The sequence below is a fragment of the Dreissena polymorpha genome, chromosome 12 (genome assembly GCF_020536995.1).
Source record: "Dreissena polymorpha isolate Duluth1 chromosome 12, UMN_Dpol_1.0, whole genome shotgun sequence".
In the NCBI taxonomy this organism is placed as follows: domain Eukaryota; kingdom Metazoa; phylum Mollusca; class Bivalvia; order Myida; family Dreissenidae; genus Dreissena; species Dreissena polymorpha.
The window spans coordinates 18,316,437-18,332,979 of record NC_068366.1 but is presented as its reverse complement, the minus strand read 5'-3'; the positions used below and the strand labels follow the sequence as shown (position 1 = coordinate 18,332,979).

Here is a 16,543-nt window from a genome sequence, read left to right as displayed (position 1 = left end):
CTGCGCCCGATTTACCTTCCGCCCTCCATTTCAAGCATTCCTACCACCCTTCCGCCGCCGGCCCTCCCGTTCACCCTCCCGTCTTCTGATGTCCACCTAACCGCCGCTCGACCTCCAGCTGAGCAACCTCCCGCCCTACCATTGCCCGCCCTCTCTACCGTCCGCCCGCCCTTCTGTCGCCTGCCAGCCCTTTCGCCACCCGCCCTCTCGTCGCCCGCCCTTCCAACCTCTCGCCGCCCGTCTTCCAACCTCCTGATTCCCGCCATTCCTCCGGCTGGTCCCGATCCCGATGTTACCTTTTTATGTAACGGTCGCATAAAACTAAAATTTTAACAGTTCAGAAAACAAAGAAGCGTATGGGTTAGGGTTAAACAATAAAGAAAACGTTTGATGTACATTACTTATTACTTAACACCTAATTTATTTAACAATATCCTTGAAAAATGTGTACGACTGAAAAATATGGGTCCGTCTCTTTTATTTGTAAGTGTATTTACATTCATAACAAAACAAACACATACATTAACATTTGGAAAGCGCCTATTGCCTTCCTAAAATGAGATCTAAGTTTATCAAATGTCCATACTTAAAATAGGGCAAAATTGGCAAGCCGTTTGTCTTGCCATTCCTTGATTGCATATTTTGAAAGCCTGACATCAATTTAAATATTATTAATAAAAAACACGCCACACGTCATGTTACTTATATAAGAACATAACTCGACTCAATACAGACACTGGTAGAAAATATTGTTTGGTTAACATTTGCCTAAATAAATAAGAATAATGGAATTCAATAAAAATATCACGAGAGACATAATTTTCTTTTATTGACGACCATATTGAAAAAAATTCAAGGGAACATAAGCCATCAACGCTTCGCAAAAACACGAGACGTCACTCTAAGTCCACAGGCTGGACATACGTACATTAGTTTTCTGTCCCCACGCTGCACAGGTCCACAAATGTCCGCACGGTAGGAAGACCACACGTCTCTCTCTCCCAAGACATATCCTGCACACAACAAGCTGTCGCAAGGATACGTTATCTCGCTGAATGTTCCGAACTGGAATTATATTTATTATATAAAATTATATTTATTATTATAAAGTATCTTATACTATCACAATATTTTTTATTTAATAACCCCTAGTTGCTTTCTTCAAAAATCAACAATTAAAAGGCTGTATGTTCTAGCACGGCCGAAGTAGTCAAAATGTACATTTATTGTTGTTGAAAACGTACTTTTATTCATGTAACTTATAGCTAAAGAAAAAAAAACATAGAATAAGTGGATTATAAAAATCATGATCAGTTTCGTTTGAATACATATTATAACTACATTTTTTGAACAATTCTTAAGGAATAATAAAATCATAAAGAGGCATAAACAAAATGAGTAGATTTCTTAATGAACATTCTGTAATAGCGTTCCTTCCGTCTGAAATATCATTTAGTTATATGGTTGATTATGAATACATGTAATGTGAAATATATATTACCAAGAAGAGTAAAGGTTTGAAGGCATTAAATAATAAAACATCTTACCGTCCTCGTTCCTATTTCCATTATTCCGAAATCGAAAATATCTGTTGCCATGGAATCTATATTGTATCTTTGAGCGTAGATTGTAAAGCATGATCGGATGTTCAAGATTTGTTAAAGAATGCCCCATTTGCATCGTATCACCATCTGCGCGCCGAAAGCCACAATTTTGCTTTGCAGTATAATCGGCAGTGGTGTTTACTAGTAGAGACTAGAGTATGCAGACGCTATAACCGTTCACGAGACACTGCAGAAAAGTTAAACAAGATAAAAAAAAATGACGACTTTCACAAAAACCGAATCATCCCGTGCGGCACTGGTTTTGCCATCATTTAGTTCCCTTTACTTCAAATCAACAAACTGATCTAAACGCACAGTGAGATTTAAGTTTCGAGTAATGATTTGTTAATCTTTATATTTACTAATGAATGTACAGAATTTGAAACCCCAACTGTTCTGTGCCGATGTTCAAACGATACATTATTGTCGGTTAACTTTGCCGTTTTGAATGTTACTGAAGTAAACTTATTTGAATAAAGATATGATGGTACCATCACAGTCGTCAATTAACAAATAACATATTAATTCATGTTTCCCTCAAAACGCAATGCAAAATAACGGAATACCGTTAGTGCGATCGTGGTTACACATTAAAATCCAGAGGGCGACAATGCGATAGTACGATGGCGACAATGCATTATCGCAATGTCGCCATCGTACTATTGCACTGCCGCCATCGTAGTGTCGCACTGTCGTCATCGTATTATTGCACTATTTCATGGTCGCATTGTCGCCATCGTACTATCGCAGTGTCGCCATCGTACTGTCGCACTGTCATCATCTTATTATCGCCATCGTACTATCGCGTTATCGTAGTGTCGTCATCGTATTATCGCATTGTTGCCATCATACTATCGCACTGTCACCATCGTATTGTCGCACTGTTGTCATCGTACCATCGCATTGTTGCCATCGTACTATCGCACTATCGAATTGTCGCCCTCTGGAATTTAATGTGTAACCACGATCGCACTAACGGTATTCCGTTATTTTGCATTGCGTTTTGAGGAAAACATGAATTAATATGTTATTTGTTAATTGACGACTGTGATGGTACCATCATATCTTTATTCAAATAAGTTTACTTCAGTAACATTCAAAACGGCAAAGTTAACCGACAAAAATGTATCGTTTGAACATCGGCACAGAACAGTTGGGGTTTCAAATTCACGATGGCTCTAACGGTATTCCGTAGTAACATATATTTCGTCTGTAAACGCATGTATTTGCAATTTCGCTTAGCGCATATATATATGCATTAAGGGGGCGCAACCTTTTTGAATTCAAATGAAAACAATTGTTCAAGCGGGTCAAACCATTTCTTCGAGTCAGTGTTAGGTCAGCGGGTCGTAGTAAACAACAACCCCTTGAAATCTGGTCGGTTCGGGTCAGGATATAAATACATATTTGTATGTGTGTATGTGTGTGTGTGCGCGCGCGCGCGTGTGTGTCTGTGTGTGAGTTGTCAATTATATGTTAGCAACTAGTATTAAAATATAAATAATTCTTATAAACAATTCAAACAAATCTCTGCATACGTATGGTAAAAATACGTATAAATACGTACATTTACAAAATTGATGCAAGTGGGCTAAGTTAAGACTAACAATGTGTGTAGATCTACTACGTGTTTTTCTCAATAAAATCCACGTTTGAATATAATCATTTTATTTTATTAAACATTATGTTTGACAAATTCTAAATGGAACAAGATACGTTTACATCCGATATGCTCTACAATAAAACCCAGAAGATTGTAATGCTTCTTTGGAAAAACCACTTTCTATATTAAAATAATTCGATAAAAATAATTTGACCTCGGTTTTTCCCATGCTAAATTTAGATTTTGTTTTAGGATCCCATTATAAACATTAACTTTACCGTAAGGAATTTAGTGCTAGTTAGTCAAGGACTCCCTTAAGTACTGGAGTCGCGATCGCAAAATAGATTACCATGATTATCTAAAACATGAATGTTGGAAATCAATTTTTTGTATTATATTCCACACCTTTGTTTATATATATCTGCTGGTATTCGACCCAATATAAACGTCGCTTGCATAAGATTAAGCTAATTAAACTTGAAATATTGTAGATATAATCGACAGTTTGTCAATATCACCGTTCCTACTCATGCACATGTACATTTGCAACTCAGTTATTGACAATTCGACCTATTTAATGACTGGCCTAGATTTACTTTGGAACAACTTTTGTTACCGCGAAGAAACAAAACGTTACATATACACTTTACAAAAAATGGAATAAGGCGCAGTTTGTAAAATGGATTAAAGCGGCCTTTTCACAGATTTTGGCATGTTTTGAAGTTTGTCTTTAAATGCTTTATATTGATAAATGTAAACATTGGATCTAAAAAGCTCCAGTAAAAAATCAAGAATAAAATTTAAAAAAGGAAAAAAAAGTAGCCCGCAGCAGGGCTCGAACCAGTGACCCCCGGAGTCCTGGAGTAAAAACCAATTAGATCGCTCGGCCATCCTCCAAGTATGTACAAGAGACTTATTTTATACTTTATATAAGCAATCTTTGTAGTTTCACAAAATTAAACCACAACAACAGAACTCTCCAAATTATTCAATCGTTGCAACGCTTTATAATTTTTAGGATTTTAAATCATCAAAAGATGCATATAATGACTATATTAGACCATGGTAAATGTTCAATAATACTGTTTCCTCACAAATATCATAACTAAAACGAAAATTTGCGAATCTGAAGCAACTTTTTTCAATTTTGTCAATTTACCAAAACGTGAAAAGATCCCTTTAATGTATTATAATTAAATGGCTTTTTAATCATTGACCATGAGATCCACTTGAAAATGCACATTGTGCTTTTAAGTCACATGTTGTAAATATTATTTTATTGTGTGTGCAATAAAATATACACAAAGCTTTATCTGATACGTACCTATTCTTTTGTTTTCATCATCGTGTGAATGAGCTATTCATATATTATGTCAACCACAAACGACGAAAAAAGAAAAGTTCTAAAATACCGTATTTTTTACAATTATTAGTTTATATTGATTACAATATCACGACTGGTATATTACATTACTTGAAAAAGTTGTTAAGTTTTTATATTTTTAGTATATTCGGTAATAAAATTTTATTCACTAATCATTCAAATGAAATAAGATGAACAAACAAACAGTCAGCCGTAGAAAATGTAATCGTGGTTGAGTTTAAAGAAAATATAAGTAACATACCAGCTGTTTAAATTGGAAATACATGCATTTGCAAATTTTTTTTAGTATTTAATACATCTTAACATAAACATGTGTAAGATTGTCAGTATGTACAGAGAATATAAAGTGAGCGCTGGAGAATAAAGATAAGTATATATCATCTGGACAAGCCAAACATGTGTCTGAACATATCCTCCAGGAATGCGCGGACCTACGACCACAGATGGGAAATGTATGACCGCAACCTATGAGCATAGGATGAAGCTCTACGGACAGATGGGGCTCTCACCCGTTACATCTACATCTACAAGTAGCGTCGATCGAGAAGAAGATGCAAGTATTAAAAAGAAAAGAGCTAAAAGTTTAGTGCCGAATATTATCCAATATCATATATATCTAACAGTCAAATTGCATGATATGTATTCTATAAATTAAACAGTATGTTACAGAATTGAATGTATGTAAACAAAAAAACAACAACACAATAACTCATGCACATCATTCTATAATACATACTCGGAATACTCTATTCCTCACCACTGCAAGATTATATTCATGTAATAGTCTTGGTATGTAATATTTTCTTGTAGAAACGTTACGTTTAAAGTTACCGGTTTAAACCTGATTGGACAAAAAGGACTCTTTAAGCAGAACAATTATAGCTCCGTCCAGTAACCGTATTCACCACCCCTTCTCAAACCTAAGAATCAAGAATAGACTGAGAACCAAGAAAAATACGTCCAGTATTTGAATATATGCAGGTACCACTGGTAATTTTGTCATTTACAAAATGTTCAACATGAAGAGTGATGTAGATAGAGGTGGTTAATGCCAAGTTTGACTCAAAACTTAAGTAATTATTGAATGTTCCAATTTAAAGAATATTATTGTTTTTCTCTGGCTTTTGTTTAAAAAATGTTTGGTGAATACGGGCCCAGAAGACATGCTGGTTCTTAGGGTGGTCATGACAAAAACTGTAGGAACTCTTGGTTGATCTCGCCGCGAAGTGTAAACGCTTCATTTTTAACTCGTTTACATAAAATATAAAGAGACACAGACATTGTCTTGTTTACGTTGCAATGGAAAATTGAAGCTCTCACAGACTAGAGAAGACATTTAGGTTCCACACATAATTTACACCTGGTTATATTTTCATTCAATAATACGTAATATTCATTTTCAAGATAAACAATTTAATAATAGCAATTCTTGTTTTGTGAATGTCTTTACGGTTATAGTTTATACGATAATACATGTATTATTTGTATCTATTTCATTGTACTTAATATTTGAAGGTAATTTCTACTCCATTTACTAATAACAATTCTTGTTTTATGAACATAATTTACACCTGGTTATATTTTCATTCAATATTATGTAATATTCATTTTCAAGATAAACAATTTAATAATAGCAATTCTTGTTTTTGTGAATGTCTTTACGGTTATAGTTTATACGATACTACATGTATTATTTGCATCTATTTCACTTGTATTACGTGACACATTTCTAGAAGTAAGGATCATAGCAACGCCTATCAATAGAATTGATGTAACCGTCTCGATACACAGGGATCGCAATAACGTAACTGCTGCTAGGCGGATGAAAATATGTATAATCCAGTTGAAATATATTGATTTGGCCATAACGTATTGCATCTTCAAACACCTGCGCTGGTATGACATGAATAAGGTTCGTGGATTCGCCCGCCTTCTTGTTCAACGCTTGTGTAGACAGCGAGTTTTTTCCGAACGCTTTTCTATCAGCATAATTAAGAAATGTATGTGCCCCCAATGCCGTAGTTCTAAAGGACCCTGTATCTGGGTTTCCTGCGCGTTTATTCGCTGGTCCGGAATTATTCGTATTATTTGACCACATGTTTTCTGTCATGTTACAATCTTTATTTCAGTCGATATAACGGCCACGTCGGTGCATCAACGTCCCAATTTGAGCTCCCTAAAACATACAAAAAGTGTTAATTTGTTGGTTTTATTTGATTCATGTTTATAAAGTATTAAAATATATTAATATAATGACATATATGTAGATACCAACATGCATTGATGTATACTGTTTTCAAATATGTTTCTTCTCATCACGTAATAACAAAGCTATACTTGTTTGTTTTTATTCGCGCATCTAATTATATCTTCAACGATTAAAACAAATATAGTACAAACTCGCATTTATTACAAACTGCATGATGTGGCACTATAAATGTTCACATTTTAGATTGCATTATTTCAAAGAGATACCCGTATCGAATATTTTATAGTTGGTTCGCCAAACGAGGGCGTGTTCATGAATCAATAATTTTAACAAACGAAACCGTTTTCTAAATAAGCAATTATAATAAGTTTTTACTTAATACACTATTAGAACGTTAACTTCTGTTAACACTAAACGCCTTTTCTAGGGTTTATTCCCTTTTTCAAATTGTTTTTGGAATATGCTAACAGCAACAAATGACCGTAATAGTCTTCGAGATGACACAATTAACACAATAAGAAGAACTGTACTCGTTTACAAACAGCTGGAGCATAATTGTGGAAAGCAACTATTTAAAGACTGCAAATATCTCTGCTGAAGTTAATTTGCACAATATATGAAAATTGCTTAATCTAAGGTTGATGTGACGGATAATATATTTGAAATAAATTGCTCGTAGCCTTGAGTAGTTTGGGGGACGTTAAAATTTGATATTCTTAATTTCTCATATATAGGTATTGATTGGTACACAGCCGTTTTGATTCTGGATATTAAAATAGCCGCTAGTCGGACACATATGTCTTTTATTCACGTTATGATGATATATTGATATATATGCTTTATTCAGTAAATATGCCCATCATTCCACATATAAAACAATACATAGCACGATATAATTGGTTGAGGGTGAGGCATGTTACGTCATGTAAGGTATCTGTACAAACATATGGTAAATTAAAGATGAATGTACAGCAAAATTTTGTTTTGATAATAAAACACGTTAGGAAGCGATGGGAGGAAAACATCAAACCTTTATCTGTCTAAGACCAGAGATTGGGTTCTTTCGAAGAAAAAAGTAAATAAAAGCTTAATGACATGGAATTATGTATTGAAAAGTGTAATCTTAAAATTTAAAAAGTTTTTTCGAATACATTTTAAAGGTATATGTTATATGCTCCAAATATGAAGATCGGAATATTCTCAAAAGGCGAGTAAACACACACACACAAGTTTATAAAATCAAGGTGATCAAGTAATCTGTATTAAAACAATAATACTAGTTTTTACGATGTGAATTTTATATTCCTAATAAGAAAGCCAAAAATAAAATAAAAACTTACGTGAGCATGACAGAGTATTTCATTTCATTAAAAGTGCTGATGTAAATTATCTGTATAAGAAATATGATTTATATCAGTTTAATTGTCAGTAAGGACGATAGTCAATAGACAGAAAAGTGTTCTTTCCAAACATATTTCGCCTCAACTTTGAAAAAGCCGATCAATACAATTTAATTAGTAATTTAGATATATTTTATTGTTTATAAAATTTTATACATATAAATGTTACATGAAGAATAAATAAAGATTCGCAAAACACACTAGAATGCAAAAGGCAGTGTAGTGTGGTATTGTGTGGTTTGGTGTAGTGTGGCGTGGTCAGTGGTGGGATGTCGAGAGTTGCGGCGAGGTTTGATGTGGTGTGGCGTGGTTCGTGGTGGGATGTCGAGAGGTTTGGTGTGGTGTGGTCCGTGGTGGGATGTCGAGAGGTTTGGTGTGGTGTGACGTGGTCCGTGGTGGGATGTCGAGAGGTGCAGTGAGGTCTGATGTCGCGTGGTTTGTGCAGGGATGTCGAGAGGTTTGGTGTGGTGTGGTGTGGTCCGTGGTGGGATGTCGAGAGGTGTGGTGTGGTCCGTGCTAGGATGTCGAGGAGAGTTGTGTTGTGGTCCGTGGTGGAATGTCGAGAAGTCTGTTGTAATGTAGTCCGTGGTGGAATGTCGAGAGGTGTGGTGTGATATGGTGGAGTGGAATAGAGAATAATGCAATGCAGGGCAGCTCCGTTCAGTGTGATACTGTGCCGCACCATGCCATGCATATCTATTTATGAAGTTATTAATAAAATATAAAAATAGCTGACTTGGGAAAATATCAACATTATTTATTTACTTGGGTGCATCCATAAATCCGGAACCATTATTTCGAAAAATTTTGAATTTTTTAATTTCGATTACAATAATGTATTGCTACCTGTTATGTGTTCAACTCATTACAGGCACATTTTTATTTTCCTGAATTTATTGTTTACAAACGTTTTGGACTGTTATCATTTCATTCTCGTCTTTTAATCCCTTTACTGGTTGAACACCACTCGGTTTCTGTCTTCTTTTTTCATACAGAGGACACAATATTTAAACATGTATATTAAAGAAAAAAATAATATTAAAATTATATTCTAGAAATATTTAATCCGGAGCGATTTTAAGTAAAAGACGATCAAACACTCACTAGTTTATAATGTGAATATGATCGAATTAAGCGAAAAGATACGAAAACCCAGCCTTAACATATATTTTTAAATAAACCTAATTCAAAACAAAAACCTCTTTAGTTGTAATGTGTATTGCCACAAGTATGTAAACCTTAAACCAGTATTCCAAAATCAAATTGACAATTAATTAATGGATAGTTTAATTCGTGTCTTCCTCAAATGTATCGTCTTAGTAATTAAATATATACAACTTAAATGTATTCAGTTTTCGATATTATCAAAGCTAATTACACAATAGATTTGTCTATCTGATATCATATTGTTAAAGTGACTTACCTTGAACCTTTCAGAACTTATATCTTCCTTCATTCTTGTAATGTTCAAATTGACAATTAATAAATGGATAGTTTAATTCGTGTCTTCCTCAAATGTATCGTCTTAGTAATTAAATATATACAACTTAAATGTATTCAGTTTTCGATATTATAAAGGTAATTACACAATAGATTTGTCTATCTGATATCATAATGTTAAAGTGACTTACCTTGAACTTTTCAGAACTAATATCTTCCTTCTTTCTTGTAATGTTCACATCCAGTAATTGCGAAATGCGTCATTCACATGAACATACATATCTAATCACGCTAGCTTAAGCGAGTCACTATTTGGGTTCCCATGATATGTCAGCCTGGTTTTCCACTTGCATACAACTTGGGGTACTTTAAGAGTGTTTTTCATTTCTAAAAAAATGCGGTTTAGAATGATGCTCTACCTTAAAGCGCTATAGCGCAGTTTGTTCTGAGTTAACGCGATTTACGACATACAGATTTGACAGTTAGCGGTACGGTGAACGTTGACTTTAAATATTGTATTGCTCATACATCTTACGAACATCTACTGACCATGAAGCATATTTTAGAGGAAGTTCTTCTACTATGCTTAAGCAAGATCTTATACTTGGCTCCATAAAACTCTCGTTTCTTTTATCAGTTACCGTGTTAGTATCATTAAAGGTGATATATGTAAATACTATATTACAAATAAGGCCAGGTAGGCCACAGGAGGAGGGAATAAAAGAATAAGTATAATCTATAATACAAAATTAATTGTTTTCACAAGTAATTTAAAATATGTATTTAAACATTTATTTTGCTATCCTTTTAAACAAAAATACATTATTTGACTAAGAAAAAATGAGTTTATTTAATGTATTCGGTTAAAAATTTGGCAATATATATGATCCACTTCAAATTTAGTGATTTCTGTCCTATTGTTCAGAGAATACATATTAAAGCAGTTTTATGTTGTTTATATTAGAAAAACTGAACGTTTATCGACAAAAGCAAAGACTTTGGCTGCAAAGGTATGCATATATAACTTTATCTTAAAGGGACTGTCCAATGGATTATTTTCCTGAATTTAGAAGGCTATTATTTTGATATTAATTAATAACATTCGTTAATTCGAACCATATCCAACTCAACCTTTTGCTAAAAACTACAAAACTAAAGAGCAACAGCCAAATTGTATTACGACTTTTGCGTCTACCTTGGGAAATCCCTTTCTATTTGTATTTCGCGCTTCGTGTCACGTGATTCAGACACAAACAAACAAAATGGCGGAGGCTTCGAAATCTACAATGAGCGAACCAGTAAGAAAATATGGTTTTTTGATTTAATAAAGTATAATATATTAAGATTCCGATCTTATTTTATTTAATTCAACAAGATGAGTTTATCTGCCGTTGAATGTTAGCGGATTGTTGGTCTTTACCTTGCAATTCGACGCTAAATGTCGCTGGTTTACAAATTAGACGATAGTAGACGACTCCAATGCATGAAAATGAGAATCAATTTAACGTATTTTGATTTTATGATTTTCTCGTTTTGACTTTTGAATTTTGTGTTGTTTATTTTGCAATGTACGTTTTTCATTAACTTTAAAATTTTGCTAATAGAAGCCAGTGGATTCTTCCACAGTAAATTCGTGCCCAGATCCCAAAGCACAAATAAGTCAGTGTATTATTTAGGTTTTTTATTTAGGCCAAAACAGAGGGAGAGATGAGAAGAAGTAAATGCGTGAGACAGCCATCTAAGAGAATGTTGTTGTATTCTCAGGACACAGATTCAGTAAGTTTATTTTAATGCTCTTGTGTGTATACTGAAACACGGTTGACTCGCTGTACTAGAGGAATATTCACTTGCGTCTAGAAACCATCTTCATATATCAGATAAATTATTTAAAGGACAATCAAATTTAACTTTACTTTATTGGACAATTGCCTTTTTAGGACGAAAATCCTTCAAAATTAACTGCCGTAGAAACAAATCCTACACCACTGTCAGCGATTGTTGTTTATTTTTCGCCTGGTAGATTCGCGGTTAATGGGTTAAACAACACCAATATTGAATTTAACATGAATAATTAAAGCTCTGACATAACATTCAAAGTAACAATCAACAACGTATATAACAATTTAAATATATGGAATTTAAGACATGAAATAAAATAAAATGCACAGTAATTTTATAAGCACTGTCGTATTTTTTCGTTACAACAATTAACTGAAGTATAAAAATTCAAATATTGTTAAAGTCTGAGTTTTACAACATTTATTTACCAAAAATCGGTTCCAACATGTAGCGAGAGATGTTTTCTGTCAGATTTTACAAGTAGGTTACGCAGGTATGTTTATAAACAAAGTCCGGAGGGCGCTAATGAAATACCGCGAGTCAACCCGACACGCGAGTTAACCGGGTTTGATTATACACATTTTAATTATGTGCCAGTTATTCGATAAATTCTCCCACCTGGTCAACCGGAGGGGTATAGTGAATTATGTATATCTATTTGTGACGAGCCGAACTAAGAAGAAATAATAATATCACCCTTGTCCGCTCTGTGTTGATAAATGCAGGTTTGACTATAACCCATTATGATTTACAAGTTAGAACTATTATTGTAAAGGCCTGAGAGTTGAACAGTGACCTTGGCTAAGAAAGAATAGTAGGACTTTTTGCTTTTCTTCACAATATTTAGGTCCGAAATCTGTGGATGTAGGCTGTGGTTGCAAATAACATGTAGTAAATCAAGAAATGCACTATAACTCATGTGATTAGGTCATGACATTGACATCATGATTTTGTCATTTTAGGGTTACTCTTTTTGCTATTATTTATTAGATTTTCTGCATTACCTGGTTTTTATCAAATGCATGATGTTTTATTTGTTACACTCAGGATTCAAGTCTACAGAAGAGTTAAGGAAAACGTCCTGCCAGAAAGATCCAGAAAGTTGATACATTAGCAACAATAACTAAGTGGTGCTCTTGTCACAGATGCCCACAATACGATAGAGTGGAAGATCGAATTTGCTGTGGGATGGTCCCAGAATTATGCTCAAGTCACAGAACTGTGAGTAAGATTCATGTATTATGAGTTTCTGTAACTGAATATCTTAAGTTTTGCAGCGTCATATTGTGTTATAACAAGGACTAAGAAATGGGTCAATAATGTTCTACCATGCAAACCTATTAAATATCCCATCTTAAACATTAATCCTGCTATAAAGGCAATTTTGTCATGTGGGAAAATCATTTACTGAATCATTATTGGCTTATTAAAATGAATTTCAGCTAATGCCAACAAAGATGCTAAGTTCTAAGACATTGTGTAGTTGTTTGTCATCTTGCTATTTTATTGAATGCAATTTATGTTTTTACATGAGTAAAGAAAGGATAACTCTTTTTTTGCTTAAAAATTGTAAAGTTTGCATACCATTTCAATATTTTGTACTCCATTGATCCATTGCATTGATACCATCAACACCTTTCCACCCCTTTATATGAGTCGCGTCCTTAGAAAATTGGGCATAATGCATGTGCGTAAAGTGTCGTCCCAGCTTAGCCTGTGCAGTCTGTACAGGCTAATCAGGGACGACACTTTCCGCCTTAATGGGATTTTTGCTAAAAAGAGACATTTTAACGAAAAATGTCATAAAAGCGGAAGGTGTTGCCCCTGATGAGCCTGTGTGGACTGCACAGGCTAATCTGGGACGACACTTTACGCACATGCATTATGTCCAGTTTTCTCAGAACAAGGCTTATATAATCTAGTGTGCTGTCTCACTGACTGCTGATTGGAGTTACATTTGCAAGAAGTTTATAGTAAAATCTGTTACAATTTCTTTGTAGGAGATGACTCTATCGGTGCTGGATAGGATGACCCTCTACCGTCAGCAGCAGTATCAACAAGATGTGTTTTCCTTTTATGCAGAGACACTAGAAGATGTCAATAAATCTTTCAGACATGCTGCATACAGACAATTTACCATCTTAATGCATGAGAATAACTGTCCCAGCATGTTGTGTTAAATTAATAAGGGAGAAGTTTCCTAGTCCTTAAGGCCAGTATACAGGCTTCGTACCAGGTGAAGGCCCAATGTTCTAATAATTTTGCATATTTATGCCCCCCTTCGAAGAAGAGGGGGTATATAGTTTTGCACATGTCGGTCCGTCCACCAGATGGTTTCGGGATGATAACTTAAGAACGCTTAGGCCTAGGATCATGAAACTTCATAGGTACATTGATCATGACTGGCAAATAACCCCTATTGATTTTCAGGTCACTTGGTCAAAGGTCAGTGACTCGAAACAGTAAGGTGGTTTCCGGATGATAACTCAAGAATGCTTACGCCTAGGATCTTGAAACTTCATAGGTACATTGATCACGACTGGCAGATGACCCCTTTATTTTTTCTTCTCACAAGGTCAAAGGTCAAGGTCACAGTGACTCAAAACAATAAAATGGTTTCCAGCTGATAACTCAAGAATGCTTACGCCTTTTGATCATGAAACTTCATAGCTAAATTGATAATGACTGGCAGATGACCCCTTTTGATTTTCATGTCAAGGTCATAGTGACTCGAAATAGTAAAATGGTTTCCTGATGATAACTCAAGAATAATTAGGCCTAGGATCAGGAAACTTCATAGGTACATTGATCATGACTGACAGATGACCCCTATTAATTTTCAGGTCACTATGTCAAAGGTCAAGGTCACAGTGACAAAAAACGTATTCACACAATGGCTGCCACTACAACTGACAGCCCACATGGGGGACATGCATGTTTTACAAACAGCCCTTGTTGCTATTCTTTTTCATTTATCAGACATAGAACTTTTCTTAGTTTTGATTATTTTTTGTTCTGGCTCCTTTTTTGAAACATTTATATTTATGCAAATCATTTGAGTTATGCTTAATCATTTGGATTTTTCAGTTCTATGCATTTTGTTTTGAAAAATCAATTTGTGTGAAATGTGCTTGTTTATTATTAAAACTTGCACAGCAGTTTTGACATTTTTATGCTTACTTTGGTGTCATTTGAATGATATGCCACGAGTACTCTGGATTGTAAGATGAAAGAAATAAAAGAAGCAATGACATATTTCTTAAGAATACTATGTAAATAAACTAATTGAAAATCAAAATTCATTTCTTGTATACTTATTTTATTTTCTTGTTTGAACTTAATAGTTTGATTTTTACACTTTTTAGCTCACCTGAACACAATGTGCTCATGGTAAGCTTTTGTGATCGCCTTTTGTCCGTCGTGCGGCGTCTACATTTGCCTTGTTAACACTCTACAGCCGTACAGGCCACATTTATTGCCCAATCTAAATGAAATTTGTCAAAAGATTGGTCTTGAGGATATTTTGGATGAGATGCTTGAAAAGACCGTTCATAAAAACAGTCAATAGTGTATTACCTGTTTTTATTTTAATTTTTTATATCTTTTGCTTTTATTGAATTTTAAGTTTGCATTTTGATTTTTTTATTATGCCCCCCTTCGAAGAAGAGGAGGTATGTTGTTCGCTCATGTCGGTCAGTCAGTCCGTCCGTCCACCGAATAGTTTCCGGATGATAACTCAAGAAAGCTTACGCCTAGGATCATGAAACTTCATAAGTTCATTGATCACGACTCGCAGATGACCCCTATTGATTTTCAGGTGACTAGGTCAAAGGTCAAGGTCACAGTGACAAAAAACGTATTCACACTATGGCTGCCACTACAACTGACAGCCCATATGGGGGGCATGCATGTTTTACAAACAGCCCTTGTTTATTTTTATTTTGAGTCATTTTGTTTCACACTTGATATTTGTTAGATTAGGTTTCTTAAAATACATTTCAAACATGACATATGCTAATGCATGAATAAACATTTCGAAATCAATAAAAAAGCAACAAGTTGCTGTTGAAATTTAAAACAAGGGACAAAATTGTCACAAAACCAGGTTTTCATTGTGAAAAAAAAATCTGATAAAGGGAGAAAACTCAAACTGAACTTTTGAAATGAACAAACAAAATTAACCCCCTTTGTAAGTTTGTTTTTTAAAAAAATCTATTTTTAGTCGTGGCGACCTTGACATTGGAGATATTGATGTGATTCTTTCGTGCGACACACCGTCCCATGATGGTGAACAAATGTGCCAAATGATTTTAAAATCTCACAATGAATGACATAGTTATGGCCAGGACAAGCTCATTTATGGCCATTTTTGACCTTTGAACTCAAAGTGTGACCTTGACCTTGGAGAAATCGAAGTAATTATTTCGCGTGACACACCGTCCAATGATGGTGAACAAATGTGCCAAATGATTTTAAAATCTGACAATGAACGACATAGTTATGGCCCGGACAAGCTTGTTCTGCCCGCCAGCCAGCCCGCCCGCATTCGCCAATCTAATAACCAGTTTTTTCCTCGGAAAACCTGGTTAAAAATAGTATCTTATTATTGTTCAACCATGTTTTGTATATTGTGTGCTTTCTTTATGTAGTAACCTGTGCAGACCGTCTACATTTTAGCTCAGCCGATTTTTTCCTATCTATTAAATTGATATACAATTGAGGTATTTTATTCAGTGTGATATGAACTTGATCCATGAAAGTTTGATTTTTTTTTTACAAATTTTGTATTATATTCATCTGGTGTCAGAAAATGGATCGAACTCAATACATGCACATAGAAATGTGACAGGAGTTGAGAACTCATTGAAGTTGGTTCGAGTGTATGATGCTGGCATTTAATTATTTAGGTGATTTGCATTTCAAATGAGTATGGCCATTAAAAAGTATTAAATGTTGATGTGTAAATAGAACACTGAGGCATATCTGGATACACTATCACATTCATAGTATCGATAATTAAAGAGGAAACTACTCTCGAGGTCAATTATAAGAGGCTTAGAGACA

At 34.6% G+C, this 16,543-nt stretch overlaps 2 long non-coding RNA genes across 5 annotated transcripts; one reads left to right on the top strand and one right to left on the bottom strand.

Moving 5' to 3' along the window:
• Window positions 1–4,777: 4,777 nt before the first annotated feature.
• Window positions 4,778–10,400, bottom strand: LOC127853792 (uncharacterized). Its single transcript, XR_008036748.1, has 2 exons — window positions 9,832–10,400; window positions 4,778–6,767 (listed from the first exon to the last, which is right to left on the bottom strand). It is a non-coding gene; the product is annotated as an uncharacterized LOC127853792 (long non-coding RNA).
• On the top strand, window positions 10,012–15,461 carry LOC127853795 (uncharacterized). 4 transcript variants are annotated; one of them, XR_008036752.1, is made up of 6 exons: window positions 10,012–10,369; window positions 10,605–10,650; window positions 10,888–10,938; window positions 11,330–11,416; window positions 12,527–12,700; window positions 13,480–15,461. It is a non-coding gene; the product is annotated as an uncharacterized LOC127853795 (long non-coding RNA). The 4 variants fall into 4 exon arrangements; XR_008036753.1 differs by lacking the exon at window positions 10,012–10,369 and having other exon boundaries at window positions 10,445–10,650; window positions 13,480–15,460; XR_008036754.1 differs by lacking the exons at window positions 10,012–10,369; window positions 10,605–10,650 and having other exon boundaries at window positions 10,671–10,938; window positions 11,317–11,416; window positions 13,480–15,460.
• Window positions 15,462–16,543: the final 1,082 nt, after the last annotated feature.